Source organism: Lissotriton vulgaris, chromosome 1_1, assembly GCF_964263255.1.
Source record: "Lissotriton vulgaris chromosome 1_1, aLisVul1.2, whole genome shotgun sequence".
In the NCBI taxonomy this organism is placed as follows: Eukaryota; Metazoa; Chordata; class Amphibia; order Caudata; family Salamandridae; genus Lissotriton; species Lissotriton vulgaris.
In genome coordinates this window covers 326,710,798-326,737,910 of record NC_141685.1, presented here as the reverse complement: position 1 = coordinate 326,737,910, position 27,113 = coordinate 326,710,798, and the positions used below count along the sequence as shown (strand labels likewise).

General features: G+C 45.8%; 1 protein-coding gene across 1 annotated transcript in view; it reads right to left on the bottom strand.

Moving 5' to 3' along the window:
• LOC147747122 (voltage-gated potassium channel KCNC3-like) overlaps positions 1–16,782 on the bottom strand; it is a 136,204-nt gene extending 119,422 nt beyond the window's left edge. The window contains exon 1 of the mRNA XM_086952375.1: positions 16,678–16,782. The gene's annotated coding sequence lies outside the window, so the exon portion shown is untranslated. The remainder of the gene's footprint in view (positions 1–16,677) is intronic.
• Positions 16,783–27,113: the final 10,331 nt, after the last annotated feature.

Sequence of the window (27,113 nt, the reverse complement as noted above, 5' to 3'; positions counted from 1 at the left end):
AGTGCAGTATCACCAGGACGGGTATCCTGGCACTATGCAGATGTGAGTTTAGCCACTCAATGGGCCTATTGTGACTACTCAAAAAAGCCTGGTCTTCAACTTCAAAAAGTGAGGAGGCTCACATGTGTAGCTGGAGGTCATTCCAACTGTAGGAGCGATGTAGGAGAAGTATTTTCCATATACATGGGATCCGTGCAAGTAGGAGGCCGGACACGCGGAGGTGTCCTCAAGGTTTATGAAAGCAGGTGAGATTGTTGATGTACACTGAGCCAGTGTTATATATTGTCTTGAATGTGTGGGTGAGGAGTTTGAATTGTGCTTGTTTGTGAATTGGAATTGGAAGCCAGCAGACAGCCTTCTAGGTGTGGTGTGATGTGAGGGCGAGATGGGAGGTTGAGAGTGATATTGGTGGCTGAGTTCTTAATGGTTTGCATTAGTCACCCCAAGTGGGATGGGTATGCTCAGACGTGAGTCCCATGCTCTCCACACCACTGGATTGAAGGCGGCTGGAATGCCTGAAACCGGTCCTCGGTAGCTTGTTTCCGGTATAGGGAAGGCATGGCTTGGCAGTTCGGGCTGGACTGTTCCCATGAGGCACAGGGTCAGACTGATTTGCATATGGCCATGTCTGAACTGGGGTGGTGTGGAGCGCAAAACAATTATGGATTTAGGCCCAGATCTCTGTACTGGGGTGAATGTATGACATTGTTCTGCATTCTGTGTTTCAACTGTGGTTTTTGCAGCCTTCTGATGAGTTTTTAGGTCGAGACTATGCCGTCCGGTAGGGATGGTGGGCGAGATTTATAATAAGGCTTCCGAAAAGTCTCCCCAAACTGCAGATTAGGTACAGTTCATGTGAGGCAGGCGCGTGCACATTGCCAGCCACATCCCACACCAAGCCTGGACATCAGACGCGCAATGCCAGAGCTTGTTTTTGGAGTGCCCTGGCATATCTGCGTGCAATTGCAGGGAATTAAGCAGCAGCTGCAGGGGTTGGTTCAGTACTGGGCTACAGGCAATGCAGAATGTTTGCTTACTTTCGAGTCATACACAGCGCACATGCACCAGATGGTATTCAGGAGCTTTACACAAACGAGCAAGTGCAAAATAGTAATTTTTTCTTGTGTCCTCCTGTTTGTTCTCTCTAGCATCACCCTCAACACACTCTCCTAACAAGTCTCCCTTCTCCCGCATGTGACCCTACTTGCATCCTCTCGGATCCATCTTCATTCTTTCTTGCTTTTTCCCAGTTTCCGCCACACACTCCACTCCTTTGTGTCTCCTTTCTGGCCTCTTTCCTACTTAACTTTTCATCCTTTCTCCTTTAATCCCATTTCCACCTTCTGACAACCCCTTTGAGCACTGTTATATTAACATTTGTGTTTATCTCTGACTTATGATGTCTGCCCTGCCACCATTTACTTCAGACCCTCACACACCCTCACACCTCCTCACCCTCACCCTCACACCCTCACACCCACTCATCATCATACCCTCACCCTCACACACACCTCACTCACCCTCACACACCCTCACCCTCACACCCCTCACCCTTGCACACCCTCACATACCCTCACCAACCCCCACCCTCACACCCCCTCAACCTCACACCCCTCACTCTCACATCCCCTCACCCTCGCTCACACCCTCACCCTCACACCCCCTCACCCTCACATCCCTTCACCCTCCCTCACGCCTTCACCCTCACACCCCTCACCCTCACACACCCCTCACCCTGACACACCCTCTCACACTCACACACCCTCTCACCCACCCTCAACCTCACACCCCCTCACCCTCACCCTCACCCTCCCCCTCACCCTCACACCCCTCACCTTCACCCCCTAACACCCCCTCACCCTCACACCCCCCTCACCCTCACATACCCTCACTCTCACACCCCCACCCTCACACACCCTTACCCTCACACCGTCACCCTCACCCCGTCACCTTCGCACCCCCTCACCCTCACACCCTCACACCCCCTCAGCTCACACCCCTCACCCACACCCCCTCACCCTCACCTGCACACACCCTCACCCTCACACACCCTCTCACCCTCATACCCCCTCACCCTCACACACACCCTCACACGCCCCCTCACCCTCACACGCCCCCTCACTCTCACACACCCTCACCCTCACAGCCCCTAACCCTCACACACCCTCACCCTGTCACCTTCACCCCATCACCCTCACACCCCCTCACCCACACCCCCTCACCCTCACACACCTCACCCCCACACCACCTCACCCTCACCCTCACACACCCCCTCACCCTCACACACCCTCACACCCCCTCACCCTCACACACCCTCACACACCCTCACATCCCCTCACCCTCACACCCCCTCACCCCCTCACTCTCATACACCCTCACTCACCCTCACCCCTCCTCACCCTCACAACCCTCTCACCCTCACACACCCTCACCCCCTCACTCTCATACACCCTCACTCACCCTCACCCCTCCTCACCCTCACAACCCTCTCACACACCCTTACTCATCCTCACACCCCTCACCCTCACACCCCCTCTCCCTCACACCCCCTCACCCTCACACTCCCTCACCCTCACACCCCCTCACCTTCACACCCCCTCACCCTCACCCCCCTCACTCTCACACACCCTCACCCCCCACCCACATACCCCCTCACACCCTTCTTACCCTCACACCCCCTCACCCTCACACACCCTCACTCACCCTCACCCTCCCACCCTCACACCCACTCGCCCTCACACCCCCTCACCCTAACACACCCTCACACCCCCTCACCCTCACACACCCTCACACACCCCCTCACCCTCACACGCCCCCTCACTCTCACACACCCTCACCCTCACAGCCCCTAACCCTCACACACCCTCACCCTGTCACCTTCACCCCATCACCCTCACACCCCCTCACCCACACCCCCTCACCCTCACACACCTCACCCCCACACCACCTCACCCTCACCCTCACACACCCCCTCACCCTCACACACCCTCACACCCCCTCACCCTCACACACCCTCACACACCCTCACATCCCCTCACCCTCACACCCCCTCACCCCCTCACTCTCATACACCCTCACTCACCCTCACCCCTCCTCACCCTCACAACCCTCTCACCCTCACACACCCTCACCCCCTCACTCTCATACACTCTCACTCACCCTCACCCCTCCTCACCCTCACAACCCTCTCACACACCCTTACTCATCCTCACACCCCTCACCCTCACACCCCCTCTCCCTCACACCCCCTCACCCTCACACTCCCTCACCCTCACACCCCCTCACCTTCACACCCCCTCACCCTCACCCCCCTCACTCTCACACACCCTCACCCCCCACCCACATAACCCCTCACACCCTTCTTACCCTCACACCCCCTCACCCTCACACACCCTCACTCACCCTCACCCTCCCACCCTCACACCCACTCGCCCTCACACCCCCTCACCCTAACACACCCTTACCCTCCCTCACCCACTCACCGAAAATCTTTGGCAGTCTTAGGAGCTAAAGCATGGATCAAATTGCCCTCCCATCTTCGCACAATTACGTCAGAACAGACTTTTAAAAAATCCCTTAAAACATGGATCTATGGGCTAGCCGAATCAGTTTGCAAATCACTTGTCTGATCTCCCTGTGTACAAAACATCTACAATCAGTTAAAACATATCAATTTATTAGCAATGGAGTCGGAGCGTCAGGATGCTCCTTGGAGGGACAGCGCGCTATATAAATATCCCAACATAAACATAAACACAAAACACAACAAAACATAGCATAGCTTAACAAAACACAACAAAACATAGCGTAACAAAACAAAACAAAACATATAATAGCATAGCAAAACATAGCATAGCATACCAAACACAACAAAACATAGCATAGCCTAACAAAACATAGCATAGCAAAACAGAGCATAGCATAATAAAACACAACAAAACATAACATAACAAAATATAGCATAACAAAGCATAGCATAGCAAAACATAGCATAGCATAGCAAAACATAGCATAGCATACCAAAACATAGCATAGCATAACAAAACACAGCATAGCATAGCATAACAAATCAAAGCATACGATAGCAAAACATAGCATAGAATAACAAAACCAAGCATAGGATAGCAAAACAAAACATAGCATAGTATACAGCATCACTCAGCACCACCACAGCATCACTCAGGGGCACCACAACATCACTATGCGCTACCACAGCATCACTGAACCCCACAGCATCACTCGTTCGCCATCACAACATCACTCAGCGACACCACAGCATCAATCTGTGCAACCAACAACAACGGGTTCAAATATGTTTTGTCAATGTTTCAAGCTTTATTACAAATGTAACAAAAAGATGTTAATATTTCACTTCTGTTTTTGGATTTTCGTCTCAATAAAATACCCTGAACATAATCTTCACAAAAGTTATTTACAAAAGTTTAAGCTATTGCTATTATAAAATACAATAACTTTTATTTAATTATGAATTATTTAAAAAAATTAAAAGCCATTGTTATTTCTAATATCAATACATGTAAGTCACGTAAATACAACACATATTGCATTACAAATGCTATAGGTGTCACTTTTGCGAAAGTTATAACTATTGGCATTGTAAATGACAAAGCTATTAATTTGGCTATTTTCAAAAACAAAACATAAATAAAAAATGTGTCATTTACAATACCAATAGCTCAAACTTTCCTAATGCGAGACCTATTGCATTGCAAATGCTTGTTTGTTGATCCTGGCATAGTGTATGTTCCCGTAGACCAACTTGGTTGTGACCAGGGTGTGTGTGACAATTTCCTTGGAGCTGATTTGTAGCTCTTCATAAACCTTCCTCTGCCTCTTAAACGTATGGATGCATGAGGCAGTAATGGTATTGACTTGGGTGGTCATGTCGAGTTTACTATCAATGATAATCCTGAGGTTCTTGGCATGGTTGGTAGGGGTAGGTGTTGGTCCTTGATATGTTGACTATCAGTTGGAGTCCCAGGATGACGTTATCTTAGCAAAGGCCACAATTTTGGTCTTGTTGGAGTTCATCTTCATAAGTATGGTCTTCATCCAGTGGTCGATTTCAGTCATGCATGCATTGAACTTGATCCAGGTACTGGGCGTCTTCTCCAACAGAGAGAGAATGAGTTGCGTGTCATCAGAATAGGAGAGGACGTTGAAGCAGTGAGAGCCGATGATGCTAGCTAGAGGGATCATGTATGCGTTCAAGAGGGTTGGGCTCAGGAAGGATCCTTGTGGAATTCCGCAGGTAAGGTCATGGGTATCTAAGGTATATGGTGCCAGCCCGACAGACTGCCCCTTCCAGGCAGAAAGGAGCAGATCCATTGGAGTGTGTATCCTTGCATTCTGATGTTTGAAGGCGTTGGATGAGGATGGGGTGGGGTGGGAGACTGCCTCAAATGATGTGGATAGGGCCAGGAAGGTAAGGCCTGTTAGACTAGGCATCCTTGGCGTGGTTTCCCCTAACATTTTGCCTCTAGCTCTTGCATTTTTAACTGTATGATGGATTTCGTTTTTGACGGCTTAGATATTTTAGTCACTTTGCCAATCAGGATCCATGTTAAAGTACAGTGCTCCCTGTATAAATTGTAATTATGATTGGTTATTCATAATTGGCATATTTGGTTTACTGGTAAGTTCCTAGTAAAGTGCATTGAGTGTGCCAGGGCCTGTAAATCAAATATTACTGGTGGGCATGCAGCACTGATTGTTTCACTTAGACGAGTAGCCCTGTAGGTCTGTCTCATACCTACCACTGTATTGTCTGCACATCCAGTTTGTAACTGCCATGTTGACCTGGCAAATTCTTGTTTCCGGTCCACGGAAGACATGGCCTAGCAGTTCGGCCTGGACCGTTCTCACGAGGAACAGGGTCAAGACTGATTTGCGTATAGCTGTGTCTGAACTGGGGTGGCAAAGTAAGCTAAAGAATGATGTTGGATTCAACCCAGATTTGTGACTGGGGGGGAGGGTCTGACAAATTTCAGCGCTTCATCCATCCTCTCCTTGAGTTTGCTTTGTTCGCCATAAGTTGGCAGGGTATGCCCAGACGTAGGTCCCTTGCTCACTTTGCCACTGGATTCAAGCCAGCCTGGCTGATGAGGGCTGTTAGTCCGAAACCGGTTCCAGGATGCTTGTTTCCGGTCCAAGGAAGACGTGGCTTGGCAGTTCGGGCTGGACTGTTCCCATGAGGCACAAGGTCAAGACTGATTTGCATATAGCTGTGTCTGAACTGGGGTGGCGAAGTGAGCTAAAGAATGATGATGGATTCAAACCAGATCTGTCACTGGGGGTGGGTGTTTTAAAAGTTTCAGCGCTCCATCCATCATCTCCTTCTGTTTGCTTAGTGCACCCACTTTCCAGGCCCCCACCTTCACTTTTCTTACATGTAAGGCACCACTTAGGTAGGACCAAGGTACCCCCATGGGCAGGATGCAGTGTATGTGAAAGGTAAGACATGTACTGGTGTGTATCACATGTCCTGATAGTGTAATACTGCCTATTTCGTTTTTCACTATTGTCAGGCTGTCTGTTCAATAGGCTAACATGGGAGCTACACTGTAACATCTTACAAATATAACTCTTCATAGGGACAAGATGGAGAAATAGAGTTTAGGCTCTCTGATCTCAGAATTTTCTAACACATATTTTAGTGAAGATGGTTTTTAAATTGTGTGTTTGAAAATGACACTTTTAGAAAGTGGGCATTTTCTTGTTTAACATTCTATGTGCCTCTGCCTGTTTATGTATTCCCTGCCTAGTTTTGGAGTGACAGGGGCTGGGGATGTGGATTCACTTCGAACAGTCCCAAAGGGGGGTTGAGGTGTGTTCTGCCTTTGCTGGGTGACTCATAGTTGTGCTGAATAGACATAGGATGCATTTAGAGGAGTGGGATGAGTTTCACTAGCACCTGAATAGGCTGTGTCTCCTGGCACAATGCTGTCTCAACCTCCTGTAGTGAAGCTGGGCCACAGAGGGCAGAACTGATGCGTCATCGCCGATGCCACCTCATTTCCCCTGTCCTGGACTCAACACCTCGCCTCCTCCCAGACTTGATGCCTCATATCACCTGTGGCCGAAAGTAACCGGCGTTGTCTTGGCACCTACACCTCACCTTCATGATTTTGTGTATTGTACGTTGACTTTGTTTCCAATGTACTGTTGTTTGGGGGTCAGTGCACCTCGTGGTCGGCGCAGTCCTTTGGATTTGTGCCTGTCACGACATCGTAATAGCCCCGGTTGCAGCTATTTGTTTCTACAGTTCTATTTTTTAATTAACCATTCTAAAAGTGATATCTTGATACATGTATGTTGGATTTTTGGCATTTTGGTCTGGTTTGGTTTAGATAAAGATACCTTATTTTCTCAACTGATGTGGTATCCATTTGTGGTGTTATCACTGTGTTATTGTGTGTTTGAGTACAAATACTTTACACATATCCTTTGGGTTAAACCTGAATGCTTCTGCCAAGCTACCAATGGGGTGAGCAGGGACTATCAAAAGTGTGTAACTCCTTCACCCTGACTAGAAGGAAGGGTTCCCTGGAGAAAAGTGCATACCCCGACCGATTAGAGACCCCCATTTCTGACAGGGCAGCTGTGTCTCCTCTGTCTAGAGCAGAGGTCTTCAAACTTTTAGATGCTGAGACCCCCCTGTCAACATTTTCAAGCGTAAGGACCCCCTCCTGACAAACATTTCTAAACCTCTAGGTTATGAGGAAGGTGAGGACCAAATTATGCGACAGGCTTGACTAAATTGTGTGAGTAGAAAATGTAAATAATGTTCTGTGATGCTGCGTATTTTGAGGTAGCAATGCTTTATTATTTAGAATTTTTTTAAACACAGTAATACTGAGGAAAGATTTCATCCCATCAGTACCAGTTTATAACCAAAATACAGCAATTAACATCAGAAAGATGTCAACCTCTGTGAAGGGCCTCCCCAATCCGCTGGAATACACGCTGCCACATTAGAAGCTCACCTGGCCATGGCCGGGAGCATCAAGGGTGAGTGCATGGTGATCGGTGTGAGTGCATGGTGACCGGTGTGAGTGCATGGTGATTGGTGTGAGTGCATGGTGATTGGTGTGAGTGCATGGTGATTGGTGTGAGTGCATGGTGATTGGTGTGAGTGCATGGTGATTGGTGTGAGTGCATGGTGATCGGTGTGAGTGCACTGTGATTGGTGTGAGTGCACGGTGATTGGTGTGAGTGCACGGTGATCAGTGTGAGTGCATGGTGATCAGTGTGAGTGCATGGTGATCAGTGTAAGTGCATGGTGATCAGTGTGAGTGCATGGTGATCAGTGTGAGTGCATGGTGATCAGTGTGAGTGCATGGTGATCAGTGTGAGTGCATGGTGAATAATGTGAGTGCAGGGTGAGCGGGTGAATAGTGTGAGTGCAGCGTGAGCGGTGAATAGTGTGAGTGCAGGGTGAGCGGGTGATTGCTGTGAGTGCATGGTGATTGCTGTGAGTGCATGGTGATCAGTATGAGTGCATGGTGATCAGTATGAGTACATGGTGATCAGTGTGAGTGCATTGTGATCAGTGTGAGTGCATTGTGATCGCTGGGAGTGCAGGGTGAACGTGAAAGTGAAGGCGAGAATGAGAAGTGAGTAGTCTGAAAGCAGGGTGCATTCCCAAAAACTTGAAGCGTAGGGTTTCAGATATAAGTTAAATTATTGCTATAATCGCATTAATCAGGGTTCAAGGGTGGAGGAAATAAATAATGTGCTGATCCTGCAACAAACTTCCAGTCTAATGATTAGGGTTACCAGCTCATTATTTTGATGGCCCAGAAATAAGCAGTCACCTACAGCTGTATGGTTTGCACTTATCTGTGAATACTTAGAACAGCAAATATAAATAGAAAACACTTTTAATTGTGTTCTAGGGATGCCTTAATGATCCATGACTAATAATTAAAGAGAATAAAGACAGAAAAGTCACATACCTAATTAATACATACTTTTTTATTTATAACTTAATTTAGTGTCAAGAGTAGGCCTCTGCAGGATCTTTAAACAACACATAGCAGGCATGTTTCTTTTGGCAACCCAACTATATATTTATTTTCATTAAATGCATTCTCACACTACAGCAGTAAGTGTAAAAATACAAATGTAAGAAATAGGCAGGGTGGGGGCCCAGGGGGTACTGGAACCATAAAAAAACGAATCTTTGGTAATCGGTTAACAAAGGCATGTAAATATGCTAATGGTCTTTAAAGACCTGTGAAAACTTGGGCTGGAGATAAGCCTCCAGACACTGCCCAGCCAAGGCCCCAGAAGTGCGAGCTGCACTGCAGCAGCCCGGGCTGAGAGACAGGATGGGGGAGGAGGGGGGCTGAAGCCCTGGAGGCAGAAGTGATACTGTGAAGGCGCGACCCCCTTTGCATCGTTCCACGGCCCCCCTGGGGGTCGCGCCCCACAGTTTGAAGACCCCTGGTCTAGAGTCATGTGAATGTCAACCGTGGCTGTGATCAATGCAGTTTCCATGCTGTGGTTGGGTCTGAAACCAGACTGAGTGGTGTTGAGGAGTCAGTGGTCCTTGAGTTATTGGGTGAGGTGTTTGTGGAGGATTTCCTTTAGGACCTTGACCAGGATGGTAGCAGGGAAATAGGTCTGTAGTTGGGAAGCATTGAAGCATCAGCAGAGGGTTTCTTCAGCAGGGAGAAGACAGTTGCGTGTTTCCACGCACCTGGGAAGGTCACAGAAGAGATGGATGCTTTCAGGACAGGAATGAGCATGGCTCTGACGGGGTACAGTTCTCTGGAGTAAGCTTGGTTGGGCAGGGGTCCGATGGGGCCCCTTAGTTGATGGACTACATGTTGGTGGCAGTTTCTTATGGAGTGATGACAGGTTATGTGGTTAGCATTGGTTCTTTGGAAAAGATCAGGAGGAGTTTGGAGAGGTCTGTTGGGTCTGGTTGCTGGTTAAAGTGGCTGTAAATGGTGGTGACTTTGTTGCTGAACAATTGAGAGAGATTCCTGGGTTGGGCTTCCTGGACCTAACCAATGGTCCAGCCTGCCTATCTGTACCTAGTGCTCTACAGTGTCAAGTGCTGCCACTAAATCTAGATGGAGCTACAAAGCTACTCTTCCTCTTCCAGCGGACTTAACAGATTTCCCTGACACCCATTACAGCTATCTCAGGACTTCTCCTTTGATGGAAATCTGATTTAACATCAGTAAAGAGGTATCATCTTCCATATGAATTAGCAGCTTGTTAGCACTTAGGTCTGGCTAGCATGGGTAAACTTGAAATTGGTCGCCATATCTGGAATAAGGGTTGCCAAAATTGTTAGTTCTTTTGTGAAGCAGCCTGTTTACAAAGAGGCGTTAACAACACACAAAATCATGATTGACCAGTTCAAAAACATTAATGCACGCTTTAAGTAGCACAAGAGACCAAACTTCTATTTTAAAACCCAAGCGATGTAGAGTGCATACTCTCTATAAGATACTGATTAGAAGACTGCTTCTGGACAACACAGCTACAAACATTGTCAAAGCTAATACATAATGTAAGTGAGACTCATTGGTTTCGCCATTGCTTATTTACCATAGAGGCGTCTGGAGGGTCAATTGGACCAGGTTAGCATATAGGGGTCTACAAGTTCAATGAGGCAATTGACATCTTTTTTAATGTATGGAGTCTGCTAGTTCAATTAGATCAGCTTTCATTCTTAATTTAGCATTTAGGGGTGTGTAGGTTCATTTGGGTCAGTTTATATCTTTTTTTAGCATACCGGGGTCCGCAGGTTCAGTAGGGTCAGTGTTGGACTTGGTTCTGTTTGCAGGGTCATCCCTAAACTTTGCCTTCACCCTCATGTCGTCTGAACCCGTTTTACTTGGCTTTTAGGACTCTGCACATTTTACCACTGCTAACGAGTGCTAAGGTGTGTGTCCTCTCTCCTTTAAACATGGTAGAATTCGCTTATACCCAATTGGCCCATTTAATTTACTTGTAAGTCCCTATTAAAGTGGTACCCCATGTATCCAGGGCCTGTACATTAAATGCTAATAGTGGGCCTGCAAGACTGATTGTGCCTTCCCATGTAAGTAGCCCTTTAAACATGTCTCAGGCCTCCCATTGCAGCCTGTGTGAAGCTTCTAAACTCCCATATCGACCTGGAAAAACAAACCATTTGCCTGCTCCAAACTTTCTTTTTTAGAACATATAAGTCACTCCTAGGGTAGGCCCTGTACAGCAGAGGGGGCAGGGGACAGTATATTTAAAAAGTAGGAAATGTACTTTTAAGTTTTACATATCCTGGTAGTGAAAAACTTGTCTTCATTTTTCACCACTGCAAGGCCTAGCTCTCCCATATGATAACATTGGAGTTACCCTATTAGCATTTAATACGCTGTAACTTCCAATTGGGAGCAGGTAGACAGATTTAGGTTGGTGTCTAAAGAATTATAATTAAAAGCCCTCTTTAATCGTAAAGTCAGATTTTTGTTACAATTGTGAAAATGCCACTTTTAGAAAGTTGCCATGTTCTCATCCTAACCATTTGGTGCCTGCAGCCTGTTCCTTGGTTGCATGACTAGGTGTAGCTGGAAGTATGTCCTTGTGTATTGCTCCCATACAGTGAGACAAAGGGAAGTTAGGTGTTAGCAGGTGTTGGCCTGGACTCTGCCATCTGTGAGCCATGCCCTCCCATGTGCTACCACCCCAGTCCTAGACCTGTGGAAGTAGACTTGAAGGTGCTCTGCCAGCCCATCTGTGGATGCAGCAGAACCAATGCATCTACTCTGTGGCACTGTGCATCTCCTGCAGAACCGGCACACCGTCTCTGTTGCACGATGCATCACCCTCAGAACCAACACACACTTCTGCTGCGTGGACTTTCCCATTGCATCACCCTTCACAGCCCATTGGAACCACAGCTGCACGACGCATCTCAATGCAAGGACATCGCCTCACCCAACGCAGCCCGTGGGAACCACCAACTCGCGACGCACCTCCACACACAGACATCATATCACACCTCGTAGATCCCCAGAGCCGCTGCTGCATGACACAATGCCTCACCTGGATCTTGCATTACATCTGCTTCGTGACGCATCCTCAGTGCAAGACTCCACGGGCTAGATTTACTGAATTCTCACGTAAAGCAGCAGCCAAAAATGCATGAGAAGGAGCACATATAAAAATCGTTCTATTGCACAGAGCATAAGACTCCAGGCGTTGTAAATGATTTGTCTCAGAGGCGGCTCAGATTTGGACTGAAGGACTTGGAATACATGAACGTTAGTAACACAATTTAGTAATAATAAGTGACCCAGTCAAACGGGTTATTTACACAGCTCATCGCGTCGAACAAAAAGTGAAACTAAAATTCCCATGATTCATACGTGAACCGACCCGGAAACACCATTCATTGAAATAAGGCTGACCCGGAACTAACTTTCATCGCATAAACACACAATGGCGAGTTAATCCGGAGGAAATGGACGCCTGATCCCAGGTAAGGACAAATTGCTCGGCTCAGCCTCGCGCCGCGAACTCCTCAGAGCCTGCAGCCCGCAGTTAAAATATCGTTTAACATAGCCACAACTCGGGAACGTTCGCCTGCGCCTTTACTAATGGCCATGTTTCACTCCTTTCATAGGCACCATGATTGCATTAAGATATGTAGACCTGCCCGCGGTTAACTATCGTTTAAAATAGCCACAACTTGAGAACGCTCGCCCGCGTCTTTTCTATTGGCCATGCTGAACTCCTATAAAAGTTACCACCATTGCATTACGATATGCAAACCTAACAGCCCTTCCTCATTGTATTCCCCAGAATTAATCTCGAGGCTAAACAACTCGAACTGACTGAGAGTTGAACCGTGTTAGATCTTCCCACTGAGTTTGCGAAAGGATCCCCACCTACAGTTGGACACGATATTGCCACCTGCTAGTGAGTACTTTAGACCCCCCAAAAAACTGATGTAGTACGATTGTTTAGCAACCCCGCTCTGATTCATTTCTTATCAATCCTTTGTAGCTTACTACAACTTCTAAACTCCATCGAAACTCTGCGACAGGTAAGCTTACTGAGAGTATGTGGTGGCTGAATGAAAGCTGAGAGCCTCTCCTTTATGATTTGACTGACAGAATCTTTTCACTTATTGTGTTTTCCAGATTAATTGTGTGTGGTCCTGAAGAGAATCCTTTAGACTTAGTAAGGATTCGAAACGCGTCGACCAAGGCGGTAGTTGTGTTTGGTGCCAAGTTTATGGCTTTAGACCAAGTTTTGTATTAATAATAGTGACAGAAAAATATTTTGAAACATAGTTTGGTGTCAGTTACTGTTTTGATGTTTGGAGCTCATTTACTGTATGATACCACTCCTATGATTGTAAATAGGACCAGGATTTAGCTCCGTCTTTAAATACAGCAACTCAGTTCTTTGAATCTTTTGAAAAAACTGTACCACCAACTATCACCGCGCCCCAGAAATGTTTGATGTACATCCCCTGTCTTGTGTACACGTGTCTTGTGTCCATTTGTGTCTTTAGTGTTTACACAAACCACTCCCACATATACTTCCCTTGCCCTTCAAAAGTTTCACTCCTCCATGTCCTAATTATGTTGATTGTTTGATGTTGTAAATATATATATATATATGTAAAAAATCTCTTCTCTGAAATACAAAAAACAAACTAAATTCATAAAAATTAAAAATTAAAATAAAAGATTTCTAAGTTTTCTACTATAAACTTTGACTGAAAGAGTGGTCTTTTTGGAATTAGCGACTAGGAGCTTTTTCTTATATTGATTGAAAATTAGTGCACAGTATTGGCAATTTTCTTGTTCATTCCTAAGTGGCGCAGCCTTACTGTGCTTACCGCCAGACCCGTTCAGTTTCGTGAGAAGGAGAGAGGGCAATATCTTCAGAGATATGGCTCTCTCCTCCCCTCTGCCTAGCGCTGGTGCAGAATTAGCTGCCAAGTGCCACGCACACACATTTGAGCCCTAGTGCAAGGGTGTGTGCATGAGTCTACTATAGATTTTGTACTGGAAGACTACCCTTAAAGTACAAAATACTATGCTTAGACAACTTTTAAAACTGTTCCTACTTTGCTAGTGTGCTGTACAGTGCAGCACACATGCAAAGTCAGAAAAGAAAGGTGGCTGAAAACCTTTCTCCTTTTAACGCCTGCTTTCAAATGGCGTTAATTTTGTTAGCAAAACCCTGCCTCAATATTTTGGTAGATAGGTGTTTGCATCAAAAAGCATGGGTGGTTGTATGGGAATGCGCATGTAACAGCTCCTTGATGCTAAGTTCAGAAAGCGGAGCTCTGAGCTACTTTGCGATACTTTTAGGCAATTTCCAGTTCAAAATAAGCTTTGACCTGGAAAGTAAATAACAAAAAAAACATTTTGTGCTGGTTTGCATCACTTTGATGATGCAAACACAACACAACATGTTGATAAGTCTGGCCCGCATATCTTCACAAGCAGGATTAAGGATTCAGCGGGCCTGAGTGGGTCCATTGGGGTCAGACTTAACTTGTGACTTTGTTCTGGTCCGGCACGACCAGATAACTACAGTTGGCGCTTTGTGGTGTCTAACACTATTTTCACTGAAATCTTTAAACTTTGCATATCTCCATTTCTACTGATTGGATATTTGTGGTTTTGGTCTTGATTTATTTATTTAAATTACTCTATTTTTCTAAATAGATGTGGGATTTTTCTTGTGTTGTGTTTTCACTTTATTACTGGGTAAGTTGCTGCATAAATACTTTACACATTGTCTCTCAGTTAAGCCTGACTGCCCTGTGACAAGCTAACAGAGGGTTTGAGCACAGGTTAATTTGGGGTTTGCTTGTGAGTTCACCCAGACAAGGATTGTGGTTGCTGCTCGAGTAGGGTTTCACCTCCCTCAACCAGTAACCCAGTTTCTGACAGCGAGTTTATATCTTTTTTTTTAACATGCCGGGTCTCCAGGTTCAATTAAGCCTGCTTACATCAGTACTTTCTGCATATCCTTTCAGTCAATGCATGGTTCTCTCTTCTCATTTTATAGGGAAGCGTGGTCTGCGTTCTGTAGCTTCAAATGTATGCAGATAACGCCTAGGATGAGGCAACTCTGGTGGACCTGTCAATTACTGGATGAAAACTGTATACATATAACAGAGTGAAAAATGAAGGTCAGTTTCCTTCGCTAAAGTTACAAAATACCAATCCATACGAGTTAAACAATTTCTGCAAAAAACATTCCAAACCCTGTAAATAATGTTTGAAGGGAAGCTAAAACACTAAAAGGCACTGTGTATAAATATTGGGGAACGAATGCTCCTATGATACCCCCATAAAATATAATTCTGGCTTTGGACCTGCCCACACTGGTATGACTTTCTCACTTCATGCTAGTAGCTGTTTGGTGTTTCATTCCACCTCCTATGGATGCTTGTGCTGTAATAAATGTGGGACTATTTTCTGAAATTGAGCGCTTGTCTGGTTGTTCCGCTTTAGTTTCGTTTTGCTTATTCCAGGGCCCGCATTGGACCTGTCTCTCTCTCTCTATGAGAATGACTCTTCCCTAACCCTTTCCCTGTAGAAGAGTAACAAGAGGCGTGTACCTATGTAGGTACTTGCACAAGGAATTCTGAGCAGACAGACTTCTAAATATATTGCAACTGTTATAGGGAATGCTGGGCCTACTTCTTCTTAGGCCCTCGGTGCCACTGCACCAGATGCACCACTAATATCTACATCCCTGGCTATTGTACTTCTTAAAAGTTCACGGAATTATCAGGCATTAAACTCGTTGTCAAATAGATGCATTGAATACAGAAAGCAATCTTGTTTTTCACTGCAGCAGACTTAAAAAAAATACATTTTAGTCAAGGTTCAACATGTAAGTCAGACTTATTGGCATTACCAATGCTTGTTTACATAGTTGCAGTTAGACCCTTCACTAACCCACAAAAAATCCACCACGGTAACCATCACACCATTTTATTTATTTTTGGTTCAGTTTTATATAGCGCAACCTTGACCCGAAGGTACTGGAGAGCTGGACACCAGTTACAGTACACATTTATGTTCAATAAGCACGGTGAAATTTAAGTGATTTGTCCAGAAAAACAGGAGGTTGAGCCGACGCCGAGACTAGAACTTGGTCCTTTATGCCGAATCTTCTCCCCTCCTCAAGTCAGTAAATAATTCATTATATAACGTTTTACAAAACATTTTTGAGCGTTGCACAATTCCATTAAAAAGTTAAAATCACCCCTTGTTTTTCATTCCAAATATCGACCAGGAGCAGGAGCAGCAACGCCTAACGGGGTGAAGAGGGGGCTTAATAAAAGAGCTGTTGCATCTCACCTTCCGCCAAAAGTAATTTGAGCGCTTATTTTGTTTATATTTTTGGGGGTTAAATTTGTGATTTTATTAATCGCCATCGTGCCGCGTTGTGATTCATATGGCGCTTCCTAGTACTCCTACGAAGGCGTTGAAGCGCTTTGTGACGAGGCACTCGCATTCTGTAAATAGTTCCATCTTTGCCCGTTAGTGCTCTTGAACTGACAAATGAAAAGGGGGCATCAAACGGCTCTCTCGCTCTCTACTTCTGCGTCACATGTAAATGAGGCATGCTCAAAACAAACAACTAATGGCGTTATATGCAAATGGTTCCGTTTCTTACCTTTCTGCGTGCTGCTCTGAGTCTGAAGCGACAGTTTGAGGCGACTGGCGGGGGGTGGGGGCCTACAGAGGGGACTGGACGGAGAAGGCAGCTGTTTCAGTGAAGAAAAAAACAGGAAGTTAGGGGGCTTGACTGCTAAAGTTTGACAAGAGGAGCCAGGAAAAAAGAGTTAACAGATGTTTTAGCCACAGAAAGAACGTCCAATCAGTAAGTACGTTTTGTCCTGTGAGAGTACCAGGTTCTCTGTACAGAAACATGTGCAGTTTTACATGCTCTCTGGCCCGTAGCCACGAATGTTCTGATTTTTAAACATTTCAATCAAAGCCGCTTCTTTATTCTTGTGTTAATAATCGTGGAAGAAATGTAAATTCGTCAGGAAACGTGCAAATGCTTTCCATCTGGACGGCGATATAATAATATTGAGGCATTTAACCTGGGGACCTGCTTTATGGTCCTGGCATTGGCGACGACTTTTCCCGGTGCATTATTGTAAACATGTGTCATGTTTTAGAACAATGTGTAATGTAAACACATTGAATGTGAAGTGTATTTTTACATTTACATGATGCATTCCCCTTCCCTCTATCACAAACATTTAAAAAAAAAAAAGTTTTATATAGCGCTAGCTTGACCTATGAGTATCAGAGCGCCTTACAAATACACAGGAGATAAAGGTTGCAATACATACCATGTTCTAAGGAAGCAAAAAAAAGATATAAGCAAAACTAGGCAAAGAGTGAATGGGCGGGAAACAAAAAATGTAGGTGGTTGACACAGTCCAGTAACCACCTATCCTTGATGGTCAAGTGAGAGGGGAGTTAACTAGGTTATTAGAGTCTAGACGAATTTAAAAGGCTAGCAAAAATAAGCACAAAAAACTCTCCTCACTGGAAGATAAGGCACGTCTAGCAAGAAGAAGCCACAGCTGGATGACCTTTTTATCATACGTCCAGCTGACGCCCACAACAGCAAGGAACTCTTCAGCATCGTCAAAGAGCTCTCCAACCCCAGCGCCGGAAACAACGACATCACTCCCTCGCAAGACCTCTGCGACTCACTCGCCTCGTTCTTGCACCGCAAGATCGCCGATATTCACAACAGCTTCAGCGCACCAACCACGCACCCAACTACTGAACCAACGCCCCCCCACCACCCTCTGCGCCTGGACCCCGGTCAGCACCGAAGACACCACCCGCACTATGAACACCATCCACTCCGGATCCCCAACCGACCCCTGCCCCCACCACGTCTTCCACAAGGCAGACTCCATCATCGCACCCCAACTCCGGGACATCATTAAAACCTCGTTCAACACCGCCACCTTCCCGGAGAGCTGGAAGCACGCCGAGCTCAGCGCCCTCCTGAAGAAGCCAACAGCGGACCCCACCGACCTCAAGAACGTCCGCCCCATCTCGCTCCTCCCTTTTCCTGCCAAAGTCATCGCAAAGACCGTCAACAGACAGCTTGCCGCCTTCCTCGAGACGAACGGATCCCTCGACCACTCGCAGTCCGGTTTCCGAGCCAACCACAGCACCGAGACCGCCCTCATCGCAGCCACTGACGACATCAGATCCCTGCTCGACAACGGGGAAACAGCGGCCCTCATCCTCCTGGACCTCTCCGCAGCGTTCGACACTGTCTGCCACAGCACCCTAGTACAGCGCCTCAGCAACATCGGAATCCGTGAGAAGGCACTGGAGTGGATCATCTCGTTCCTCGTCTGAAGAATCCAGAGAGTCCGCCTCCCCCGTTCAGATCCGAGGCCACCAAAGTCATCTGCGGCGTACCACAAGGATCTTCGCTCAGCCCCACCCTCTTCAACGTCTACATGAGCCCCCTCGCAGCCATCGCACGCCAACACAACCTCAACTTCATCTCCAACGCCGACGACACCCAGCTGATCCTCTCCCTCACCAACGACCCCACCACCGCCAGAACCAGCCTACACGAAGGGATGAAAGACGTCGCCGAGTGGATGAAGAACAGCCGCCTGAAACTGAACTCAGACAAGACAAAAGTCCTCATCCTGGGATCATCGCCCTCCGCCTGGGACAACTCCTGGTGGCCCCATGCCCTGGGCACCACTCCCAAGCCAACGGACCACGTACGCAACCTGGGCTTCACCCTGGACTCTCGATGACCAGACAAGTCAACGCCGTCTCATCATCGTGCCTCAACACCCTGCGCATGCTCTGAAAGATCTTCCATTGGATCCCCACCGAAACCAGGAAGACGGTCCCCCAGGCACTCGTCACCAGCCGACTGGACTATGGAAACACCCTCTACGCTGGAACCATAGCCAAACTTCAGAAAAGAGTTCAACGCATCCAGAACGCCTCCGCACGACTCGTCCTGGACATCCCCCGACACAGCCAAATCTCCGGCCACCTGAGAAACCTGCACTGGCTCCCCGTCAGCAAGAGGATCACATTCAGACTCCTCACCCACGCACACAAGGGTCTCCACGACCTGGGCCCCAAGTACCTCAACAACCGCCTGACCTTCTACACGCCCACCCGCCAGCTACGATCGACCAGCCAAGCCCTCGCCGCCGTTCCACGCATCCGCAGAGCCACCGCCGGAGGAAGATCCTTCTCCTACCTGGCTGCCAAGACATGGAACTCCCTCCCCATCCACCTTCGGCTAACCCAGGACCATCTCTCCTTCAGGAAGCAACTCAAGACCTAGCTTTTCGAGCAGTAACGTACCCCTCTCCCCCAGCGCCTTGAGACCCTTCCGGGTGAGTAGCGCGCTATACAAATGCCAAGATAGATAGATAGATAGACGCCTCAGAGGTATCTAACCCTGCCGTTTACCGCACGCACCAAATTAAGTTTTTTAAAATTGAGAATGGGAGTGACCAACTTCTGTTATCTGCCTAAATGGAAAAGAGACCATGGCCAGGAACATTGTCGACTTTCTGGAAATCATAGGGAAGACATAATACACATCCTATGCCTCTGTCCAAACCTGCTGAAGGAAAGACGGTCCCTTTTACAGAAAGGCTGAAACATTAATGAGGTCAGATCATGCAGAGCCGCAGTACTAGCCTGCTTTGACCCACGGAACACCAATTTAAACTCTGCACTAATAAAGTTTATAGATCGTGCTGTAAAAAAACTAGGAGGGGGATCCATGAACAACATCATTCATTAGAAAAATAATTGGCAAGTCCTCCTCGCAGACATCCAGACAAAATATAAACTGTTGGAGCCATCAAACTAAGTGACTAAAGGGGCTGAGCACACAGGCTGGACTACTCCGGGACTCAAAATTCTTTAAACTTGAACATAACCACAAAAGCTCCAAAGGGGCCGCCTCCAATGCTTTGGCGGCAGGGCAACTACAAGAGACCTCTGACAATCGAGGGGGACTGGTGGTCTTTTACTATAAGGAATTGGGGTTCCACTTTCTTTTAATACGTACATTTTAATCTTTTGTAACTTGCAAAGGTTTTTTAAATCATGCAATAAAGTTTCCATCGATTCTAGGTTAGTTGACATTGGTCAGTAAAGTATTTGTTGAGGAGATGGAGTTTCAGGTCATTTTTGAAGCAGAAGGAAGGATTGCATCTGAGGTCTCTAGGGAGTGAGTACTACATCCTTGGTACATTCCCAGAAAAGGTTCTGCACTGAGTGGTTTTCCTTTTCAATTTCGGAGGCATCAGACAAAGTGAGTTGGAGCTTCTCAGAGTTCTGGATTTTCCTGCTATTACCAGTTTGCTGTTTAGGTAGTTGGGCGAAGGTGAATGAAGGGTTTAGTGTGTGATGCAGGCCAGCTTTTAAATACATATACCTTCCAGGGGAAGCCAGTTGAGGGTTGATGTGATGTGTTCAAATCTTTTTACACCAGTTATGAGTCGAGCTGCCATGTTGAGGACTGACCTTAGGGAGGCTAAGTGAGCTTTCGGTGTCCGTTAGGATGGCGTTCCCATAGTCCAGTTTGGAGATTACTAGGGATTGTACTAGTGTCTTGAGATCATCTTGGGGAATGAAAGGTTTAATTTTCTTGAGGTGTTTTAGTGAGTAAAGCACACCTTTTGCAGAGTTTTCGATGTGGTCTTTCATTGATAGGTTCTTGTCCAGGGTAATGCCTAGTGACTTAACCGAGTCGGATAGGACGAGGAAGCAGTATAGGGCATCAAGATGCTTGAGCCAGTCTTGGATTGGTCGGTGGTTACTTTTTGAAGAGAACACTATTAATTCCATTTTGTCTGGGTTCAGCTTTAAGTGGTTTGCGTTGAACCAAGTTTGGATCTTCGTTAGTGTAACATTGAGGTGACAGATTTCGCTGGGAGATTTGATTTTGTAGTAGATTTGTTTGTCATCTGCATAAAGGTGGTCGTTTACTTCTGCTTGTTTCAGAATGATTGTCAGGGGTTCCATAAAGAGATTTAAGAGGGATGGTGAGAGGATCGATCCTTGCAGGACCCCAAGTGTGACTTGTGTTGGCCTAGAGACACAGGAGTAGATTGTATTTGTTGTGAACGGTGCTGAAGGAAGCAAGTGAACCATTTTAGCACTATGCCATTAATGCCGGAGCGCCTCTTCAAAGTCTAAAGTAAAGCTGGATGATTTATTGTGTTGAATGCTGCTGATAGGTCAATAAGGATGAGGAGACAGGCTTTGCCTTCATCTAAGGCTCTGTGGGTATAGTCAAAAATATGGAGCATAGCTGTTTTGGTGCTACAACCTTTTCTGAATCCCGATTGAAAGGTGTCGAGGAGGTTGAAATTCTCAATGGGTTTGTTGAGTTGTTAGAGAACGCACTTCTCCAATGTTTTAGCTAGGAACGGGAGGTTGGAGATAGGTCTGAGGTTGTTGAGATCGTTAGGGTTGGCTCCTGGTTTCTTGAGTATGAGTGTGATTTGTCCTAGTTGAAGGGAGTATGGGACACAGCCTGACGTGAAGAGGAGTTAATGATTTTTGTCCAGAAAGGGGTAATAATGTGATTGAGTTTTTTTTACTATTGTGGATGGGAGGGGGTCCATAGTGTGGGAAGGGGGCCTTAAGCTTGTAATTATATTAAAGACCTCGTTTTTTGACATGAGTTTGAAGTCTGACCAGTAAGCATTATTTTTTATTTGGAGGCAGACCTGGTTGTCCTTGGTATGATCTCTTTCTGTTTGGTCCAGGGTGCTTAAAGAGGGCAGGTTAAGAGGTAGGGAGGATTTGAGGTTTGGATGAAGGATTGTTCAATTTTTGTGACTTTATCTGTGAAGAAGCCGGCAATTTCTTCGCAACGATCTTTGGTGGCTTTGATTTTGTGTGGGGATGTGCCGTTTGTTTGACTTTTAACAATGTTGAAGAGTTCTCTAGGTCTATTCTTCACCTGGTCTAGTTGGTTGCGGAAGAAGGTGGCCTTTTCTCAGAAAATTTGTTTTTTATAGGCCAACTGCGCAGATCTAAGATCTAGGTTATTGGGGGCTATTCGGCAGCAAAAGGTCCTCAGCAATCATAGAGGAGGCTCCCTGGGGGTGTCCGATTCATCACCAGCTCAGTGTGGGGCATCTATGGAGGATCGGACTATTAAGTAGAGAGGTCAAAGGACGGGAGGTAGAAATCACTCACCCTGGTCTCTCTGCAGAAACTCAATATTCGCTATCTTGGGACCCTGCCGGCCCCACTGGAATTAGAGGAGGATCGTCGATTCTGCAGCATAAAAGGCAGTCAGCCAACCAGGGAGAACGTGAAAAAACGGACCGAGTTGCGGTTGGGACCCAGCAGTCACCACCTGAGTTGAAGGAGGCTCGACGATGATTACTCAAGAAATTGAGGCGGCCAACAACCTAGGAGATCGTGGGAAAGGTCCAGGTGGTGGAAGGGTTTGAATTTCGCGAATGCCGGGTGCAGCACTGTTGTGGGGAGCAGATAATGTCATGTTGCCTGGAACAGCATTACAACAAGAATCGGTGTAGAGGAAGGGAATTAATCTGGCAATGCGCTTTGGTCATTTACGCCGCATATGTATGTTTTGAATCAGCACTTCAAGTGTAAAGGGCTCCTCCTGGAATAAAAATGTGCTGTGATAAGTCTTCTGCTGTTCCTTTGGAATTATGTTTGTGCGATATCAAATGCACAAAATCAAATAAATACATAAATACTAAACACTTCAAACACAGGGCTAACTTTTTTTATGTGAAAAACAAATTTTCAAACTATATATATATATATATATATATATATATATATATATATATATATATATATATATATATATATATATATATATTAAGCAGTAAATCTCGGCTGCCGCCGAGAACGCCATGCCCCCGCCTCAGCTGACGGCGGTCCGTGGTCAAGGTGGCAAACCTTTCTATCACTCCCACTTGTACTGTACACCTCTCCAGATCCTGGAAAAACAGCCACCACGGACTCGAAATGCACAAAGCAGAATTTTATTTGCACATTTTTGCCGGCAAACTCACTCGACGCGTTTCGAGACCTAGTTTCTTGGTCACGAGTGCCGTCAGTGAGATTTCATTGGTTTAAATGCACGTAATTCTTTTACAAAACAATGAACAGTGAGGACAGACTTCCGTTACATCGCACAACATGAAAGTGAAAGAGACACTGTAACAAACTCAATTGTTCAACACAAAATAATGTTCAAGTCCTTATCGTTCATATCAAAATTGCTAGTGAAACTAAAAATAAACTTGAGTGGAAAGTGATTATAAATCGCAATTAAATAAGGGATGTCAACAAAACGCACCTCCCTCACAGATCAAACTGTGACTGCTATCAGTGCTTTTCACGACGTTCTTACTCGTACCGCCCCAGTGGGCTTTTTTCAAAACTTTATCAGTACCAAGTAAAGACCAGCGATCATTGCAGGCTTCTGAGGCCACACGTTGGCACAAGCGGCACCAGCGACGCACATCCCATAAAAGAAAAGAAAGGTGGAGAAAATAAATCAACACGGGGCAAATGGAACAAGTTCCAAAACCGGCCGCAACCATCAGCACCAACTCAATAATTAACCTATCAGGCATGAAGTTAAGAAAAAAGGATGAGGCGATCTTAGGATTGGGACTATCATACTGTCCACCTTGCAACTTCAATTATGCCAATACTCGCATGGAAGCATATAGGTTTGTCAGAAAATTAAAGCTTAGCAAGTTCCATCAGTTGCAACCCCTTAAAAAGAAGAAACACAATGAAATACCCAGGAGTCCATCATTATTAACAGTGGCAGAGTGTCCCACATTTGAAGACATCTGGTCACTCCAAAATGAAGGTAGTTCTTATGATGATTCATCAGCATCTACATCTACAGTGGATTTGGGGATGTGCTTTACTCCATTTAAACCAAAGTCAATTTTTCTACCGATTATGACACACGATAACCTTGATGTATACCAGGAAGTCATCACGCATTATCTTAAAAAATTGTACATGGCCACAAACAGAAAGCAATTTGCCATCAACAAGCAGAATCAATGTTATAGACACATGATTAAGAAATTGGATTTAAATCAGAACATTATTGTGCGGCAAGCGGAAAAAGGTGGGAACATTGTCCTGTGGCCTCGCGATATGTACATTAAAGAAGCGGAATCCCAATTGGGGGATCAATCCTGCTATAAAAAGAGCAATATCATGGCGATTAAGGCAGCATGGATTGACCAGAATTCGAATTTGGTGAAGTGGTGGATTAATTTCTGATGATGAGTTCCGATTCCTTAAAAAGGAACACCTGGTGATTCCCACATTTTATCTGATTCCTAAAATACATAAGGACATAAGTACACCACCTGGCAGACCGATAATTTCAGCCATTAACAGCTCCACTGAGAATATTTCCAAATACATTGATTTTTTCTTGCAGGATTGGGTTAAGAGTTTGAGTTATTTTGTTCAGGACACCACTGACTTTATTCGAAAACTGGAAGAGGTGAACTGGACCTCAGATTGTCTTTTAATGGCTTTAGACGTGGCTTCCTTACGACGGAATGAAAGCTGTTGAACACTATTTGAACAAACGTCCGATAAATTTCTCTAATTACAACAGAATGATTTCAACCATGATACAGATGTGTTTGGAGCAGAATAATTTTTTATTCAATACCCAGGTGTTTCAACAATCAAGGGGTGTGGCTATGGGGGCCTGCTTCTCCCCCAGCTTCGCATGTTTACACATGGGGCTGTGGGAGGAGCGTGTCCTTATGGACCAACACAAATAAATTATGAACAATAATGTTGGATTATACCTGAGATATATTGACGATCTGTTCATGATATGGAGGGGCCCGCAATGTGGTGCTGAAAACTTCGTAAATTATTTAAACGATAATTGCTTCAATCTGAATTTTACATCTGTGATTAATGCTGAATCTGTCTGTTTTTTGGACGTGGAGGTATTTGTGGATGGTAGTGGCTTATCCACAAGATTACATAGAAAGATAACCGCTGGCAACACAGTATTGCACCGGCCAGCCAACATCCGCAACATCTGATCCGCAGCATCCCCTACGGTGAGATGTTGCGCATCAGAAGGATTTGCTGTTCCGATTCAGAATGTGCCATTGCGCAAGAGGCTAGTAAAAAGCGCTTCTTGGAGAAAGGTTACTCAGAAGAGACAATAAATAAAGCAATTGTAAGAACAAAACATGTCTCTAGACAACAGGCATTGATTCCTAAGGGCAGTGTTGAGAAATCAGAGAATACAGTGGGAAAGATACAGTCTAGAATCATTCTGACATTCAGTAGACAACATTCAGAGATTAGGAAAGTGTTTTACAAGAACTGGAATGAGGTGAAGGGGGTTCCGGTGATAGGTGGTTTGGTGGATAACAAACCCGAACTGACCTTCAGAAAATCTCCCTCTATGGGCAATGCCTTGGTTAGGAGTAACCTTGAGGCCCCGATTTCAAGCACATGGATGGCATTAAGTAAAGGTTTTAAGAAATGCCTATCATGTAAGGCTTGCCGTCATGGTTGTAATAAGACCCATTATTTAAGTCCATTCAAGACTGAACCGATACCCATTACCAAGAGACTAACCTGCAAAACCGACTATGTGGTCTATGTGCTGCAGTGTGCATGTGGGCTAAGATATGTGGGCAGTACCCGTCTGCCAGCCCACAAATGGATCCTGCAGCATATTAGGGCCATCGTAGGAAAAGATCAGGCGTACCCAGTAGCGTGTCATTTCGAAGTAAAACATGAAAGTGACCTCAAATTTCTCCAGTATTTTTTAATTGATGCAATCCTTCCATTAAAACGTGGAGGGGACAGAGAAGCGAAATTACGTCTCCTTGAGATCGCTATATATTGGAGTTGAATAGTAAGAACCCAGGGGGTTTGAACGCCAGCGAAGACTTATATACCTGTCTTTGAACTGGGTAGGCGAGATAATATGGAATAACTTGATTGCCAGTGGCCAATACAACATGCCTGGTAGGCAGGTCAGAATGTTAAATGAACAGGAAGTAGGAAAATTAAATAACTTCATTTCCTAATATTCACAAAACATATTCTTTCTTTTTTATGTATAGACACGGCTCTGGAACTGTAGGGTTCATATTTTCACTATGGACAGGTACAATTTTTTATTGTTCATAATCTATCTACACCACCCCCGTGAGGGAGGGATATAAGTGCTGTATGCTAACAAATAATAATAGCTGGCTCAGGTTTTTGTTAAGCCCACATGGGCTTTATTTAGTTGGACATAGGATTTTCTATCAGAGATGTAGCCTATAAAATTTAAATAGGCTGGGGTATCAACCAGGCCAGGATAGATAATAGAAACATCCATTTGGAATTGTAAAAATATATACATTTGTAATTACTCGTGTGTAAAGTATCATGTATATGTTGTATATAGAGGTAATCATTTATTACACAGAACAGAATTTTGATACATAAGTGTGTATATATATATTTTTTTTTTACATATTTTTCTATATTTGATATTTAAGGAGATTTTAGACACTATGGGGGTCATTAGGATGACGGGTGGACTTAGTCCGCCCGCCATCCTATCGGGACTAGGGACCGCCCGCCATAAGGGCGGGGGTCCTGTGGGTGGAATTAGGATGCAGCCGCCACAGTGGCGGCCGCATCCTGCATTTATAACATTGCGGTGGGCGGTGCTCTCGGCACCGCCCGCCACAATGCCATAAATGCATGTATGCATTTGCATACAAATGCGGCAGGCACCGCACGGTGCCTACCGCATTGTATATGCAAATGCAGGGGGATACCCCAGGTACTCCCCCTTGTGCACCCCCACCCCTCCTTCACTTTGGGGGCCCGCTGGGGGCCCCCAAGTGAAGACCGCATGCCTGCTGCCATGGAAAGGCACCTGCCCAGGCCCATCGTAATATGGCTGGCTGTGTCTAATAGACACTGCCACCATATTATTCCTTTTCTGCCCCAGCCGCTAGGCGACCGGGGCGGAAAAGCGGCGGACGGTCTTGCCGTCCGCCG